The following is a 14,521-nucleotide window of genomic DNA, read 5'->3' on the forward strand; positions in this document are numbered from 1 at the left end:
ATTCGGCCTTCCTGTAATCCACCCGTCACTTACGCTATCCCTCTGAAACTCTGGAGTTGAACTCATCGTGTCACTAGTAACCACCACACAAGCAGTGAAGCAAATCCATGCCGATTGTTTCGTGATCGAGGTTGCCGACATCAAAGGGGAAGTTTCATTTTTTTTTTTTATCGCATGCGGTTAGACGCAACCGCAGGTGTATGCCTTGCGTTCCTTTGTGCATTCCAAACATTCATCGCCCTGTTATCGCTTCAGTATTCACTCAATCACCTCAAGATTCACATCATCGATTTCACCATACATGATTACCCTACAGTCGTGATTTCAGCACCAAATGAAGTTTCAGTCGTCCTCAGTCGACCTAGAGGCCAAATACAAATCCCAGATCTTTGTTTTCCGCAATACTCGCTTGGCATGTAGGGCAATGTGTCTTTAAACTGTTCTGAAAGTTTCGTTCAGATTGAAACATTTGTTTTCGAGAATGGCTAGTTTGAAATTTGAATTTAGTCGCCCCCACGTCATTTGCTCTCTAAGAATTTTACTCGGAATTTAAAGAATGACGCAGAGCACAACTGCGGTCACTGGGTATTGATGAACTGGCGCTCTATGTAGTTAATCAGTACATATAGCCACCAAGAAGTGTGCTGCCATAGATTATAGTCCATAGATATAATCTATGGTGCTGCATACCATCCTTCGTTTTGAAATTAGTCGCCCCCACATAATTTGTCCTCTAAGGGCGTGGCTTAAAGAATGACACAAGAGTACAACTGCGGTTACCAGTTGTTGACACAAGCTGTGAGTAATTAGCACATGTAGCTAGCTTAAAAGGAAGTATGCAAAATCGCCTAATACAATTGTCACCATGCATTATTGCATTTTATAGCACCCCCACACAAAATTACACATGTAATTACAACATACAGAGGAGACACATGAATACCAAACACTTTTCACAACAATAAGGTAAGAATTGTACAATAATGACTGTAATATAACTGCTATGCAAATGTTTTCCAGTGGCCCGCCATGGTAGCAAGTCTCACATGACGGCATGTATATTCATCCAAACACAATGGGAGTAATGAGTAAGTATGATGACAACAAGTTGGTATGACTCCATTTGTAGAATCCAGATGAGTGGGTGTGGCTCCAGTATGTCTAAACAGTTAACAAACATTCCTGTTATAAATACGTGCTAGAGTTGCAATATAATAGTATAGTATTTAAATGCAATAATACATATTCTCCATTGCATCACTATCAAACGACACTAAGTGGAGGATATTGTTGCATCTCTAGTATGTACACTCTATCAGTACAACCTATCTTAATGGCCACTAGTATAGAAAGACAACCACTCTTGAAAAGCCAATTCCAATTGAGAATTTATACACTGTTACCTGCTGAATGAGTGAAGGTGGCAATAAACAAGTTCCACCGTAATTTATACACGTGATCTGATCCTGTATATTCTGTCAGTGGATGAGATCCACTTGGCCAGGACAAAATGTGACTCAAGTGCCCTGGATGATGCATACTCAACCAACTTATGACTCAGTGGCACAATGGAACTGACTATTTATAGAGAATACAATTATATTTATTTCTAAGATGTGTGGATGTGTGGACACATTACAACACATTACATGTACATACAAGACATGCTACGTACTGTTTTAGCATTTCAAGTCACCACACTATACACGTGCCAGTCAACAATGCTTCATAGTGCCCATCAGTAAACCTGAAGAAAAGTTACGAAAAATAAAAATTCACATAAGTACAATGAAACCTCATTAATATGGCAGGCTGTGGGACCAAAAAAATTGGCCTGAATAACAAGGTGGTCTTATTAATGAGGTCATAAGTAATGCTTAGCTATATTTGGGACCTACTAGAGGTGGCCAATATAATGAGGTGGTCTTATTAAAGAGGTGGCCACTAAGTGAGGTTTCACTGTACATATAGTTCACATTATTGTGAACAATATTAATGGTTAACAATATACACTGAAACCTGCAGGTCACTTCTTGTGGAAGATTGCTCTCTACACAAAATGACACATTCAGAGATTGTATTTAGATGGATGATACAGTAACGCATTGTGACTTCAATACTCGTGATGTGTCACTGCTAGGCAGCAACCATATACACGGCACTGCCACATCGCACTTGCTCGCACACACAATTTTGCTAAAGATTTTACAAATTGATAATTAAGGGGTGTGGCAACTAGCTGTTTTGCTCGCAAGACTGTGTGGCAGCTGTTTCCCTTCTGTACAAGTGGCCACCAAGACAGGTCCACTGTGGATGAAAGCCAGGCATTACATATTTGGTATTTCATGTGTTGAAGACATTCCAGGGCTTCTGGTAGTCTCAAATCTCACCACAGTTTAACTCAGGCAGTGTTGTGGTCACCACTAAACTACTGGAATGCTGTGTTATGTTCATCTTATGCTTGGCTACTATATTGTAGAACTGAAATGGATACTCTGAAAAATATACTATGGATAATGACTTCATCACTTTCTTCATCAGGAGCTTATAAGGACCAATAGTGAAACTTTTTACACTTGGGGCTGACAGTCAACTACCTATGTCTGAAGCAGTGCTTTTGGTGCTCTAACAGATTGGCTGCCCCCTTGCTGCCAGCACTCACTGTCTCAAACGCTGTCATACACTAAATCCATCTCTATAGCCAGTTAGAACAGCATGCTTCTTACCTTTTTTTAAGGCCGCATAATGCAGCCACCTCTGTAAAAGGCAAGGTTAGAAAATTTTGTCCCTACGGCCTGAATAATGACCAGTTTTCACTGTACTATTAGTGATTAGTGATCATGGAGGATTATTTAATAAGATACTAAGATATACAAACGCTACAACCTCTAAATATAGCAGTAAATTTTTTACCCTCGTCCAATGTCTCGTAATAATCGTGACTTCGTGAGAGACTCTACTGTGACAAATACATGTTTATCATGATATGTGCTAATCGCCTTTTTACAATTAAGTTTTACAACACAAATACATGTATAGTTAAACTCACCAATTGCGACTAAATCCCTTCAACACGAAAAGACAAGTAATGAGACAACCTTGGAGACAACAGCCACACAAGCCTATTCGGTGCGTTTATTTAGTAGTAATATAAATTTTAAAGGCATTTATTTACAACAGGACATAATTACGCGCCCCTCTATTGTCTCTGTACATACTTGCCTTTTCTTTACTATTCTCATTTCATTTCACAAGATCTCTTGGCAGGGGCGTAGCTTCTTCACTTGAATTAGTCAATGCTTGAAGTAGATCGAGATACTCTAATAGAACAGTCACATTTCTACAAGTGCCATATTTTTATATTGTAAAGTCTGTAAGTAGCTAGTAATTTAAACTATACAATCCGATGCTAAGCAGAAGTTGTAACTATGCTAAATATTGATTGCTGTGTTACAGCTGTTTTGTGACTGCTCTAATAGAGTATCTTGATCGTTTCAATGCAGTACAAGATGAAAGGCAAAGTGTTGTTAAGGGTTTACTAGTTAAAATGGGTGTTAGTTGACTGCAGTTGCATGCCACTAACAGGGCCATCCAGAGAAATTAGAGGGCCCAGGGAAAAGAGTTAAAGAGGGGCCCAGGGGCAAGGAAGGGTCTAGATCCTGACTGCTTTATTAGAGTATATCGATCTTTCTTTAAACAGGTATTCAAGTGGCCCCTTTTGGGCTTTGGTAGGGGGCAAAATACCCCAGTTACCCCCAATGTGGGCGGCCCTGGCCACTAAAATTACAGTTATATTTTAATATTCTGTCACTGTAATCTGGGGTTTCTGTCAAAACCATGGAAACTCACCTACTGTTATCAACAGTGCATTGCTTATTCTAACAAAAAGTATTGAAATCCCATCCAAAAACAGCTTATAGCTGTAAAAAAAGTGCGCGTCCAAGTAAAGCAGAGTTAACTGCGACAAAAAGTAATGATATCATAATGCGGCCATGTGCGAGGTGTGCAAGTTGTAAAATTAATATTAGCTAATCAGATAATACAATGTTATTGTTAAAGTGTTAATGAGAACTATGTGATGCTGCTAGTTTTTAAGTATGTGAGCATCTTCATAAATGCCACATAAATTTAATTCTCAATAAAGCAATGTGTATAGATTCTCTGATAGTAATAAATAGTTTGAGTTTGGCCGCCTTTCCTGTATACAGCAATGCTACGAACAAAGGAAAGGTGGCCAAACTCAAACTATTTATTACTATCAGAGAATCTATACACATTGCTTTATTGAGAATTAAATTTATGTGGCATTTATGAAGATGCTCACATACTTAAAAACTAGCAGCATCACATAGTTCTCATTAACACTTTAACAATAACATTGTATTATCTGATTAGCTAATATTAATTTTACAACTTGCACACCTCGCACATGGCCGCATTATGATATCATTACTTTTTGTCGCAGTTAACTCTGCTTTACTTGGACGCGCACTTTTTTTACAGCTATAAGCTGTTTTTGGATGGGATTGATTATAACTGGAGTGGAGCTATACTACTGGACTTTGTGAAGATCGTGGATAAGTGCACAGAGCAAAATGGAGTCCAACCAGCTCCTGAAAATCAAATTGCTATTGGTCTTACTTTTGACAAGGCTTTTCACCATACAACCATCAGTCTCACTGTGCCACGTACAAATGTTCATTCACAAGTCCTGGTGATTGTCGATGGCTTAACTGCCACCTTCCATCATCCATCTCAAGCAGTAAAGACAAATGACAGTAGCATTTTTATGCACTAACAACACTGACAATAAACAGTAACCCATTCCAATAAGAGAGACACAGTATGAACACTCCGCTTTATTTCAAATTTCAACATGCTGTATTTGTGTGATATATTCCTTTTACATGCTAGCAAATAATGAGCATTATTTCTCTTAAGTTATTCACTTCTGCAAGGATGAAACTGCTTTCGGTTACACATGAATACTCAGAACAATCATGGAATATGACATAAAGTAGTTGTATACACTAAAGTACGTAGACTGCAGATAGCAGATACTGAGTTTTCTAATGAAACTAGTATTTGGTACCTACCAAGTTAAATATGACACTGGTTGCTATTGGACATTTATATATTCTACCTTACTGCATATGGGAGTGTCATTTTAGAGTTGGGCAGTATCAGATTATTTTAATATCTCAGAAAATATTGTAACAATTAGCTGTATAATATGGTAGATTAAAATCACTTAAATGCAAGCAGACAACTTCATTTCTTATACTGAGATAGTACACACTACACAACACTATTAGATTGGCAAAATAATAGATTGATGCTACTAATATAATCAGCTGCTACTTAAATCTATGTCCAAATATCACGGTATTTTGAAAACATCCTGATTAAACACTTTCATCCCTGAAAAACGTCAATATATGTACCAGTTCTTCCACTATCTGTTTATTGTGATTATCATTAAGCGCGGATGACCACATGTTGTCTGTCATTTGATAATCTCAGTGACTATTAGTGAGAATCCTTCACCCCCAAAAATTATGGTCATTGCTGTAAGTCACCTTTCCCTCTAATGGCACTGCTTTTCCTCACTAAATTTTTATTATTGTAAAATACCTATTGAGTCAACTGAGTCCTTGAACCAACAAAGGAACTACAACCTTATGAGAACAAGATGAGTCAGTATTGCTGACCTGGATGACCCACTGATACCCGATGACCCGATCAAGGTGTGTGCTAAGACCTCCAGTTTAGGCGCTTTACTAGTGTATTATGCAAACAGGTAGCTACATATATAATAACAAAACAGGGAAGTTTATGATGAATGATAAGTTAGTGGCTACAGTGGTTCACAAAAGTCTAGACAGCAAAACTATTTCCTATAAAGGTGATTGGCTTCAAACCTTATTGATAAATTAGCATGGCTCCACGTATGCCTACAAACACCACCAGTATGTCAGTTTATTGTGATTATCATGCGTGAATGACCACGTGTTAATTTTGATAAGTGGTTGAGGCTCACAAAAAAACTGACCCACTGCAAGACTATAGACTATGACTTGAAAAATACTATCAATTAGTGGGTGTGGCTCCACTGCAGACAGCAACTGACATGGCTTCGAGCATAGTTACAAACTGCAACACACCTACTGATAAATAGGTATGACTCCACGTACTGTATACCTACAGCCAGTAACACATAATCCCTATAATTGGCTCAAGAAAGAAGCTGGGACTAGACTATGATGCATTAATACACTTCCGCAATGTCAAAGATCAGACCTGACCCAGTTGACCAGGTTCAACCATGACATGAATTATGACATTCATAACATATACCAGCTCATGTGGGTCCTTTCTATATGCCTCTGCTCTCTGACTATATTATCATCATCTATATTAGGCAGGCTGTGAGTGAAATCCATCATGGAGTTTGTGTACTTCTTGCTTTACCCAGTGTAATATGGTGACTATCTGTGTAAAATCTACCACCCTTGGTAAGAACTAGAAAAGATTTCGTGAATATGATATTAGTAGTGAGACCATACAACATGGTATGAAGTGACACAAGGTATGGAACAACATTGCATTAGTACCTTGGCTACTGACGTTTAACCTCCAGGTCTACATGCATTATTCAAGAACTGATTACAATGAGTCAGGCCTCAGAACTGATGTAAACAAGGACATTTTGTAGCTTCAAATTAAAATTGTTCATGTTTCTTCAACTTTTAAAATCTTCTGCAGTAATTTTGGCTGTAGTAGTCCAAGCTATCTTCCATTATCTGCTAACATAAAACTATTTATCCATGACAATACTTAATGTGGTATTCATTTGCTAATGAATAGAGTCCTGGATTATCTAATTACTGTCTCATCAACAGCAATGATGTCTCTTATTTCCTCTAGTAAATACACTGACAAACCCAGTTTTTCCATATTATTGCTACAAGTCACAAAATAATTGGTTTGAAAAAGTTCTCCATTCTACTATTCTTCAAGTACCAGCCAGACATACTGAAGTATTACAATGAAACATTCCAAATTCATTTTGTTACTCGAGTATTGTTCTTAGGTCAGAAAAATTGTATCTTTCCATTTCATCCCTGCAATTGCTGCATGCTGCTCCAACTACCGCTGCCACAAACACAACTTTCTTAATTTATTTTGTCTAGCTTTTGTAATCAACTAAGTCTCCTTCACTTGCCATGGTACTCACTATGACCACACATTTTGCTAATGTCTATTAGTCATTATCATTCATCGTTAGTTGCTATCCCATAAGAAAGCTACTGAAAGCCTGTAAATACGGGAGTGAGAAATCATGATTCATGATGCTACTGTCTGTGTAATTTGACAAATTTTGCCCACAAAATTCTGTGCACGCTGCGTCAACAAGCTATAAAAACAAATTTGTTTTATCTGAGCAGTCTGAAACTAAGGGATATGTCAAAATCTTCTCTACACAATGACACAATGTAATACAATGAGCACTATTAACAAACTAACAATATGGCTGTAACATTTGGAGCATTACACTATGTACAGATCGGTTGACATTTTAGTGTCTCAGTTATCAATTGTTCAGACCACATTGCTAAATGTGCCACATTGATGGATGTCAATACAGTATCTCAGATATAAAGTGAAGGATTGAGTGTACATCCAAATATGGATAATAATAGAGTAGTCAAGTGGTAACATTGTTGTGTTTATGTAGTTAACACTGAAAATTGTTAATTGTCTGCAGATGTACCAAAACCAAATATGGAAATGTTTTGAACTGCTTAGACAATAGTACACAAATATCACCAATTATGGTTGTTGTTCCACTAATTACATTTGAAAATTAAGAGGCGTTATAGCAAAGATTTCCTTGAGGGCACTTGGTCTTAACATTGTGTGGGCAAGATCAAAGGATAAAGTGCACTTTAAATTTCATAAAGTACACTCTCAGCCGGCCAACAGTGCTTCATCGACCACAAAGAGTGCTTTATTGCACCGTAAAGAGTGCTTTATTCATTCAATAAAGCACTCTTTGTGGGCAATAAAGCACAGTTGCCCACGTGCTCTAGTGCAGGCTAATAGCCTGCAGGGCTCACGCCAGTACAACTAATCATCCAAGCCGGTGAAGGCTGATAGCCTAGCCGTGCTGAGTGATCAATCACCCCAGCCAATACGAGTTCTACCACTGGATTGCTTTTATAGACATACCTAAATGCTTCAATGATGGATGGGAGAAGGTAACGTTGCTGTTACGTTTGTTAATGTAAACGGACAAGTCCTGGAGATATCACGGAAATATTTCACCATGTGACTCACAACAGAATTGATTGTGGGTAGCAAGCAAAACCTGCCAAAATATGCGATGAACGTCTACCATGCCAAACTATGGTGAACTACATGTGAGTTACTTTGTTAAACTAATTTGTGTGCATTCAGGCTGCTAATAGTTCGTGCAATGCGTGTTAATTACGAGTCCTAGTGTATGGTGAAGCTACACGACTAGAAAGTTTCATAAATCATTTAAATCATTTAAAGCATAGCCTTGCTCGTGCTATATGAAAAATAAAGCATTCGGCGCTTGGCCTCGATGCTAATAAAGCACTCGGCTTTGCCCTGTGCTTTATTAGCATCTCGGCCGCACGCCTCGTGCTTTTTTTCATATAGCACTCGCGGCTATGCTAAAGTGTTTGGGATGCTTCATTTGATTGCCAGTATGAAGACAAGAAGTATTCATAAAATGTGCCATTATGCATTAAGTGCAACAAGTATTGTGGCTAGTTGAAACCTACTTTACGCAGCATATTAATACATACTTTAATGGAATTAGCTAACTTTCACACTGATCAAGGACGTAGCCAGAAACTTCAAAACTTCATTGCACCTATTGGATAGGCAACTGCTCTATTAGACACAAGTTGTCTTCTTTCAAACTCAGTTCCTCATTTTCTAAGGTACTTTAGCTACGCCACTGTTAATGGGTGACTTCAATTTTCTAGTACACTTGCTTTCTTCACACTCAAGTTGCTTGCAAAGTTTTCTTCTTTAGAGTCAACGTTCAATGAGTACAGTATCTTCAGATGATCTTGTACTTTTAGTTGATTTAATCCCTGACAGTCTCATGTCCATAAAGAACAGGGTACTAAACATTAATGTTTTGGTAGCTTGTGTTAACCTGGTACACCCACATCGCATGCATCAGTTACGTTTATTGCAGCCACAATACATCTATATAGTGTGCTTGGAGTTACCTATAGAACTTCCCACAATGATAAAATTGTTGGAGGACACTAAATATTCTTGAAAGAAAAATAAATATGTACATGGAGAGAAAAAAGTATAGTACTGCTTAAATCACAAAAAGTGGCAATTGGTAATACACATTAGTTTACCGTATTTGGTAATTGTTTAGCAGTTTGCCATATATGGTCATCACTGCTTCATTATTATGGGATAGTCACATGACCAACAGTCAGTGATGGTGACACACTCACAAAACTGGATGGTATAAAAAGAGACTACTCATACGTAACACTTCATCATAACACAACTGATCATTTACTAACTAACTACAAGTCAAGCTGTGAACAATGAAACACACTGGACTGGTAGTGATCATAATATACACTGTAGTAGTTACTATCACTACACAGTATGGGTGAGTATTGTCTTCTTCAGTTATTATCAGATTATTAGAATGTGGCTACTCTTTCAGAGAGGGGACACAACTTGTTGATCATGACATAATGAAGGTACAGTACATACATATTAGTAATAGTCTATTCTACACAGACTATTGATATTAGCACATAGCTACAAACAAGAGTTGTGTTGCTGTGTATTACTAGACACTATTGTGCAAGTACATGTGTATTTCTCTGTATGAATGCGTACAACAGAGTAGCAACAGAGTTTCATGTTCAGCATATTATATGAACACTGACCAAGCTGAAAGCTGATAAAAGTATTCTTTTGAGTTGTTGCAGCAATGGTAGCACCAGACTAATATTAAATTATGACCAGCATTTATAAATTGTTGGCAATAGGAGGCCATGTGTCTAAAGCTACGTATTTTGATGGTTGTATATACATTAAGATTGAATATGGCATTTTGTTTACAGCGACAAAGCATTGCTCAACCTACTAAGCCATGTACTAGTTCCAATGAAGGAGAGTCAATCTATAAAGCATTACATGCTGATATGATATGGATCTGTAAGAGTAAACAATGGATTCCATACAAGTAATCTTACTATATCTATACAACTAACAACATTAATACTTTACAGGTTGTCACCATCCATTGGTACTACTAAGTTTTTAAGTGCTACTTCCTGTAACACAATTAAACAACAACTAACCACTGACTGTAACACACCAACTGCAAGTGGAATCTACTGGGTACAGGATATTCAGGTATGGATGTGTACAGCATTCATAAGTTACTCTCTAGAATTTCTATGGATATAATTACATGAAAATATCAATGAGAAAACATCCTGACCACCTGGTAGACTCCTGTAAGCGTTCGAGCGTAAATCGGATGGCTGCAGGTTCGAGGCCACCTAGGTCCAGTCATGGATTTTTTCTCCTTTCTCCAACTTTTCAAACACACCTTAAGTAGCTAAAGTCTAGTAGCTAAAGTCTTTGAACAGGCTGTAGGACCAGGTGGACCTTCAGCACTTGTGCTGTGAAGCATTAATAAATAAAATAAATAAATAAATAATAGTAATAGTCCACATTGTGTGCTGTTTAACAGGTTTATTGTGACATGGAAGAATTGGATGGTGGAGGATGGACATTAGTGTGGCAACATTCTTATATGGAACATCTTCCACTCACTCACAACATGACATTCTTCAGTGATCACTACAAGAATTGTACCACACGAGCATCTGGATGGTGTAACATACCAAATAAGGCAAGATTTAGTGAAGCTACTGAACAAATGATTGTGGCATATCACAAGGGAACTGTAGTATATGCTTACAAGGGTCTCCTGAATAGGAACATTGACTACAACTGGAGTGGAGCTATACTACTAGACTTTGTGAAGATTGTGGACAAGTGTACAATTAATAATGGAGTCCAACCAGCTCCTGAAAATAATATTGCTATTGGTCTCACTTTTGACAAGCAATCACCATACAACTACAAGTCTAATTGTGACACATATTGGGGTTCATTCACAAGTCCTATTGATTGTCGATGGGAGAACTGCTTACTACCAGCATCCATTTCAAGCACCGCACATGATGTTCAAATGACAGTAGCCATTTTTGTGCGCTAACAATACTGACAGTAAACAGTAACACATTTCAATAAGAGTGACACAGTATGAACACAGAAGTTAAAACTACTCCACTTTGTTGTTAAATTGTTGAACATGTAGTATCTATTTGTGACTGACATGTACTTTTACATGTTTGCAAATTATGAGTATTAAGTGACCAAATTATAATCACAATGGCACAATTGATCTGAAGCACACATAATTTGTATGTTCGGTGAATGCACTTATAAGTAAGTACACATTGGACCAGTATGATTCAGTACAGTCATCAATTCCATTGTACATTTTTAATCTGTGACTGGATTTGGAAAAGGGGTCTTCCACACACATCAAATTTACCTACTTTGACGACTCATAACTTCACATTGGAAAAGGCTATTGACTAGAAATTTGGTCAGTAATGAGCACCAACATACTTAGCTTAGTGGATGAAACAATTTTCAGGTTAATATGTATCTTGAACACTGAGTTATGGTCTTCTAAGTTCATAGAATTGGATGTGTGCGGAAGATCCCTTTTTGCAAATCAAGTCACATTTCTCTATGTATTTGTGCTAACAAAAGATCACAAATAACACACCATACAGACTCTACAGAAGGACATTGTCATATAGTATTATGCAGTAGACACACACTTGTCACCAATCTTAGGATCCCTTAGAAGAACTGATGTTGTAAAGTTAATGAGTGATCCTTGATCTCAAAATTCTGACATACGTACGCGCATGAAATTCTGTCATTTTAGCTAGACGATTAAACCATGGATGGTGACCTGATCTATTCAGTGAGCACCACTACTACTTTGAGTGTTACTACCCTAGCGTCTAATTGGGGATCAGCATTGTAAACTGTTCTTCACTGTTGTAAGATGAATTGACGTTCTGCAGCTAGATAAGACTGAGATCTCTCCTGTACCTGTCGTGCTATTGTCTTGTAGCATTTCTAATTCCAGAAGATCATCTTCTGGTGTTCATCTGTCCATTCGCAATCTATTAAGCTCCTATGAAACGATGCAGCTTTATCATCTGTGTCATCCATTTGGACAATGCACGAAAATAAGGAATACTTACGTTATATGGAACATCAGTAAATCACGCCATTTATTGTTTGTTTTATATGGAGTGTCAGTAAATCTCGCCAGTTGTTGTTCATGTTATGAATGTACATACCAGCCTTATATGGAACATCAGTAAATCATGCTGGTTATTGTTTGTGCTATGGATGTATGTACCAGCCTTATATAGAGTGTCAGTAATGTATACTTACGTATGTAAAAGTGCTGTTACTTCAAAAATTCCTTCTTATCAGCCAACTGAATAGTTCTCTGATTAACAGGAGGCAAAAAGAAAGCATACTACTATAGTATGTATGCATTGAGCTGAATCCTGGGTTGTTGGTTAAGAAGCCATACAAGATCAAAGTCTTTAAACATGATGTTGGTGATACATTTATTCGTAAGCTCATGTTACGGGGGTGTGCACTTAATTGTTGAGAATATGGTGTCCAGTGCAGCATCAGCGAGTGCGGAGCAAAACACTCTTGGAAAGAGGTCAAACAGCCAAATGAAGTATCTACTTATGAAACGATGGGAGTACTTTAAGCAAGAAGCGAAAAAGTGTAAATTTTCTGTCAACATCAAGGAGAAAATCTCGAAGGCCACCAGTTATACCTTCTTTGCTAAGTTTTGGCATACATTACGCCACACAGGGATTTCAAAGACATCCATTGTATGGAGTACCGCAGGAAAGGAAGTTTTTCTACACCAAGAAAAAGGTACAAAAAGCACTTTGCACAAGCCAGCTCAATTGTAATCGTTAGGTACAAATGTTCACGAGTCCATGTTGATGCAGACAGTTTCAACCAAGATGCCATCAGATGGAAGATCCATTCATTGTACGGAATGAAGGAAAATCGATCACTCTCAAAGATTTTGGTAAGTTAAATTTTGAATCCTGGAACCTTTGTCACGTACTCCGTCTTAGGCCAAACTTAAGAATGATGGTGTTTTCTCTGGGGGGAGAACATAGCTTAAAAGAGTGTTGAGTGATATGGGATTTAAGTACAAGACTATTAGTGACAAGAGGTTAGCATTGCAACAGTTTGTGCTTTAATGTCACTACACATGTATGCAGGGTATACTATGAGCAGCCTTGCCACAATTGGATTACTGGAGGAGTTCCTAATAGTCACTAGTGATAACGTGTAATTTCAAGGATGGTTCGCCACATACACACGCTAGTAGCTATGTACTTTAAACATCTTCTTACTAGGATTTGATGATAGTCATACGGTAACATATGATACAGTACATATATTGTGACATAAAATTTCATGACACTGTACGTATGTCACATGGTATAAAATTGAATGTGGGGACAAAACCAACCATAGTCTTAGTGATACTAGTGCATATTATACCCTCATAATTGTTCAGGCTTTAATTAAAATATTGTGACAGACTGTGTAATATGTTATGTAATATTGTAAGATTACGTATATATCCTGTGATGATGTACGCATGTGCAGTGTGCTTTAATAAGAGTTTAGTTGGTTTGTTAGCGAAACGTGTATATTTGTATCCTTCATGATCGTGGTAATCATAGACATTACATGGTGACAGAAGTGGGATAGATCAATGGCAACTGCTCCTTTACAACCTCCAACACCATTCTGTTTCAGTAAACCAGACGAGTATCCAAAATGGAAGAGGAGGTTCGAACAGTACCGTGTGGCCTCTGGACTGTCAGCAAAAGAAGATGAAATCCAAGCCAGCACACTTCTTTATTGCTTAGGGGCCGATGCAGATGATGTTTTGACAACCACCCGGATCACTGACGAGAACAGGAAAAAGTACGCGAAGGTTTTAGAGAAATTTGACGATTTTTTTAAACACAATGTTATTTTTGAAAGAGGTCGTTTCAACCGAAGAAACCAACATCCTGGCGAAACAGCGGAAGATTATATCACAGCTTTACACCAACTAGCACAAGAATGTGAGTATGGCAAAATGACCGAAGAATTAATTCGTGATTGATTAGTGGTCAGCATCAGAGATGAATCGCTTTCAGAATGGCTGCAAATTGAATCTAATCTCACTCTGGAAAAAGCTAAGAAGTTCATAAGACAAAGAGAGACAATCCAGCAGCAACAGAGTATACTGAAAGGTAATAAGGATACACAGAACGATACTCTTGGTGCAATGTACATG

General features: G+C 37.7%; 2 long non-coding RNA genes across 2 annotated transcripts; one reads left to right on the forward strand and one right to left on the reverse strand.

Moving 5' to 3' along the window:
* Positions 1-852: 852 nt before the first annotated feature.
* On the reverse strand, positions 853-3,130 carry LOC136238701 (uncharacterized). The gene is made up of 3 exons (XR_010693169.1): positions 3,050-3,130; positions 1,676-1,747; positions 853-1,161 (listed from the first exon to the last, which is right to left on the reverse strand). It is a non-coding gene; the product is annotated as an uncharacterized lncRNA (long non-coding RNA).
* A 6,445-nt stretch (positions 3,131-9,575) lies between these two features.
* LOC136238173 (uncharacterized) lies at positions 9,576-10,266 on the forward strand. The gene is made up of 3 exons (XR_010692836.1): positions 9,576-9,679; positions 9,737-9,773; positions 10,143-10,266. It is a non-coding gene; the product is annotated as an uncharacterized lncRNA (long non-coding RNA).
* The last annotated feature ends 4,255 nt before the right edge of the window (positions 10,267-14,521 follow it).

The sequence above is a fragment of the Dysidea avara genome, chromosome 11 (genome assembly GCF_963678975.1).
Source record: "Dysidea avara chromosome 11, odDysAvar1.4, whole genome shotgun sequence".
Lineage (NCBI taxonomy): Eukaryota > Metazoa > Porifera > Demospongiae > Dictyoceratida > Dysideidae > Dysidea > Dysidea avara.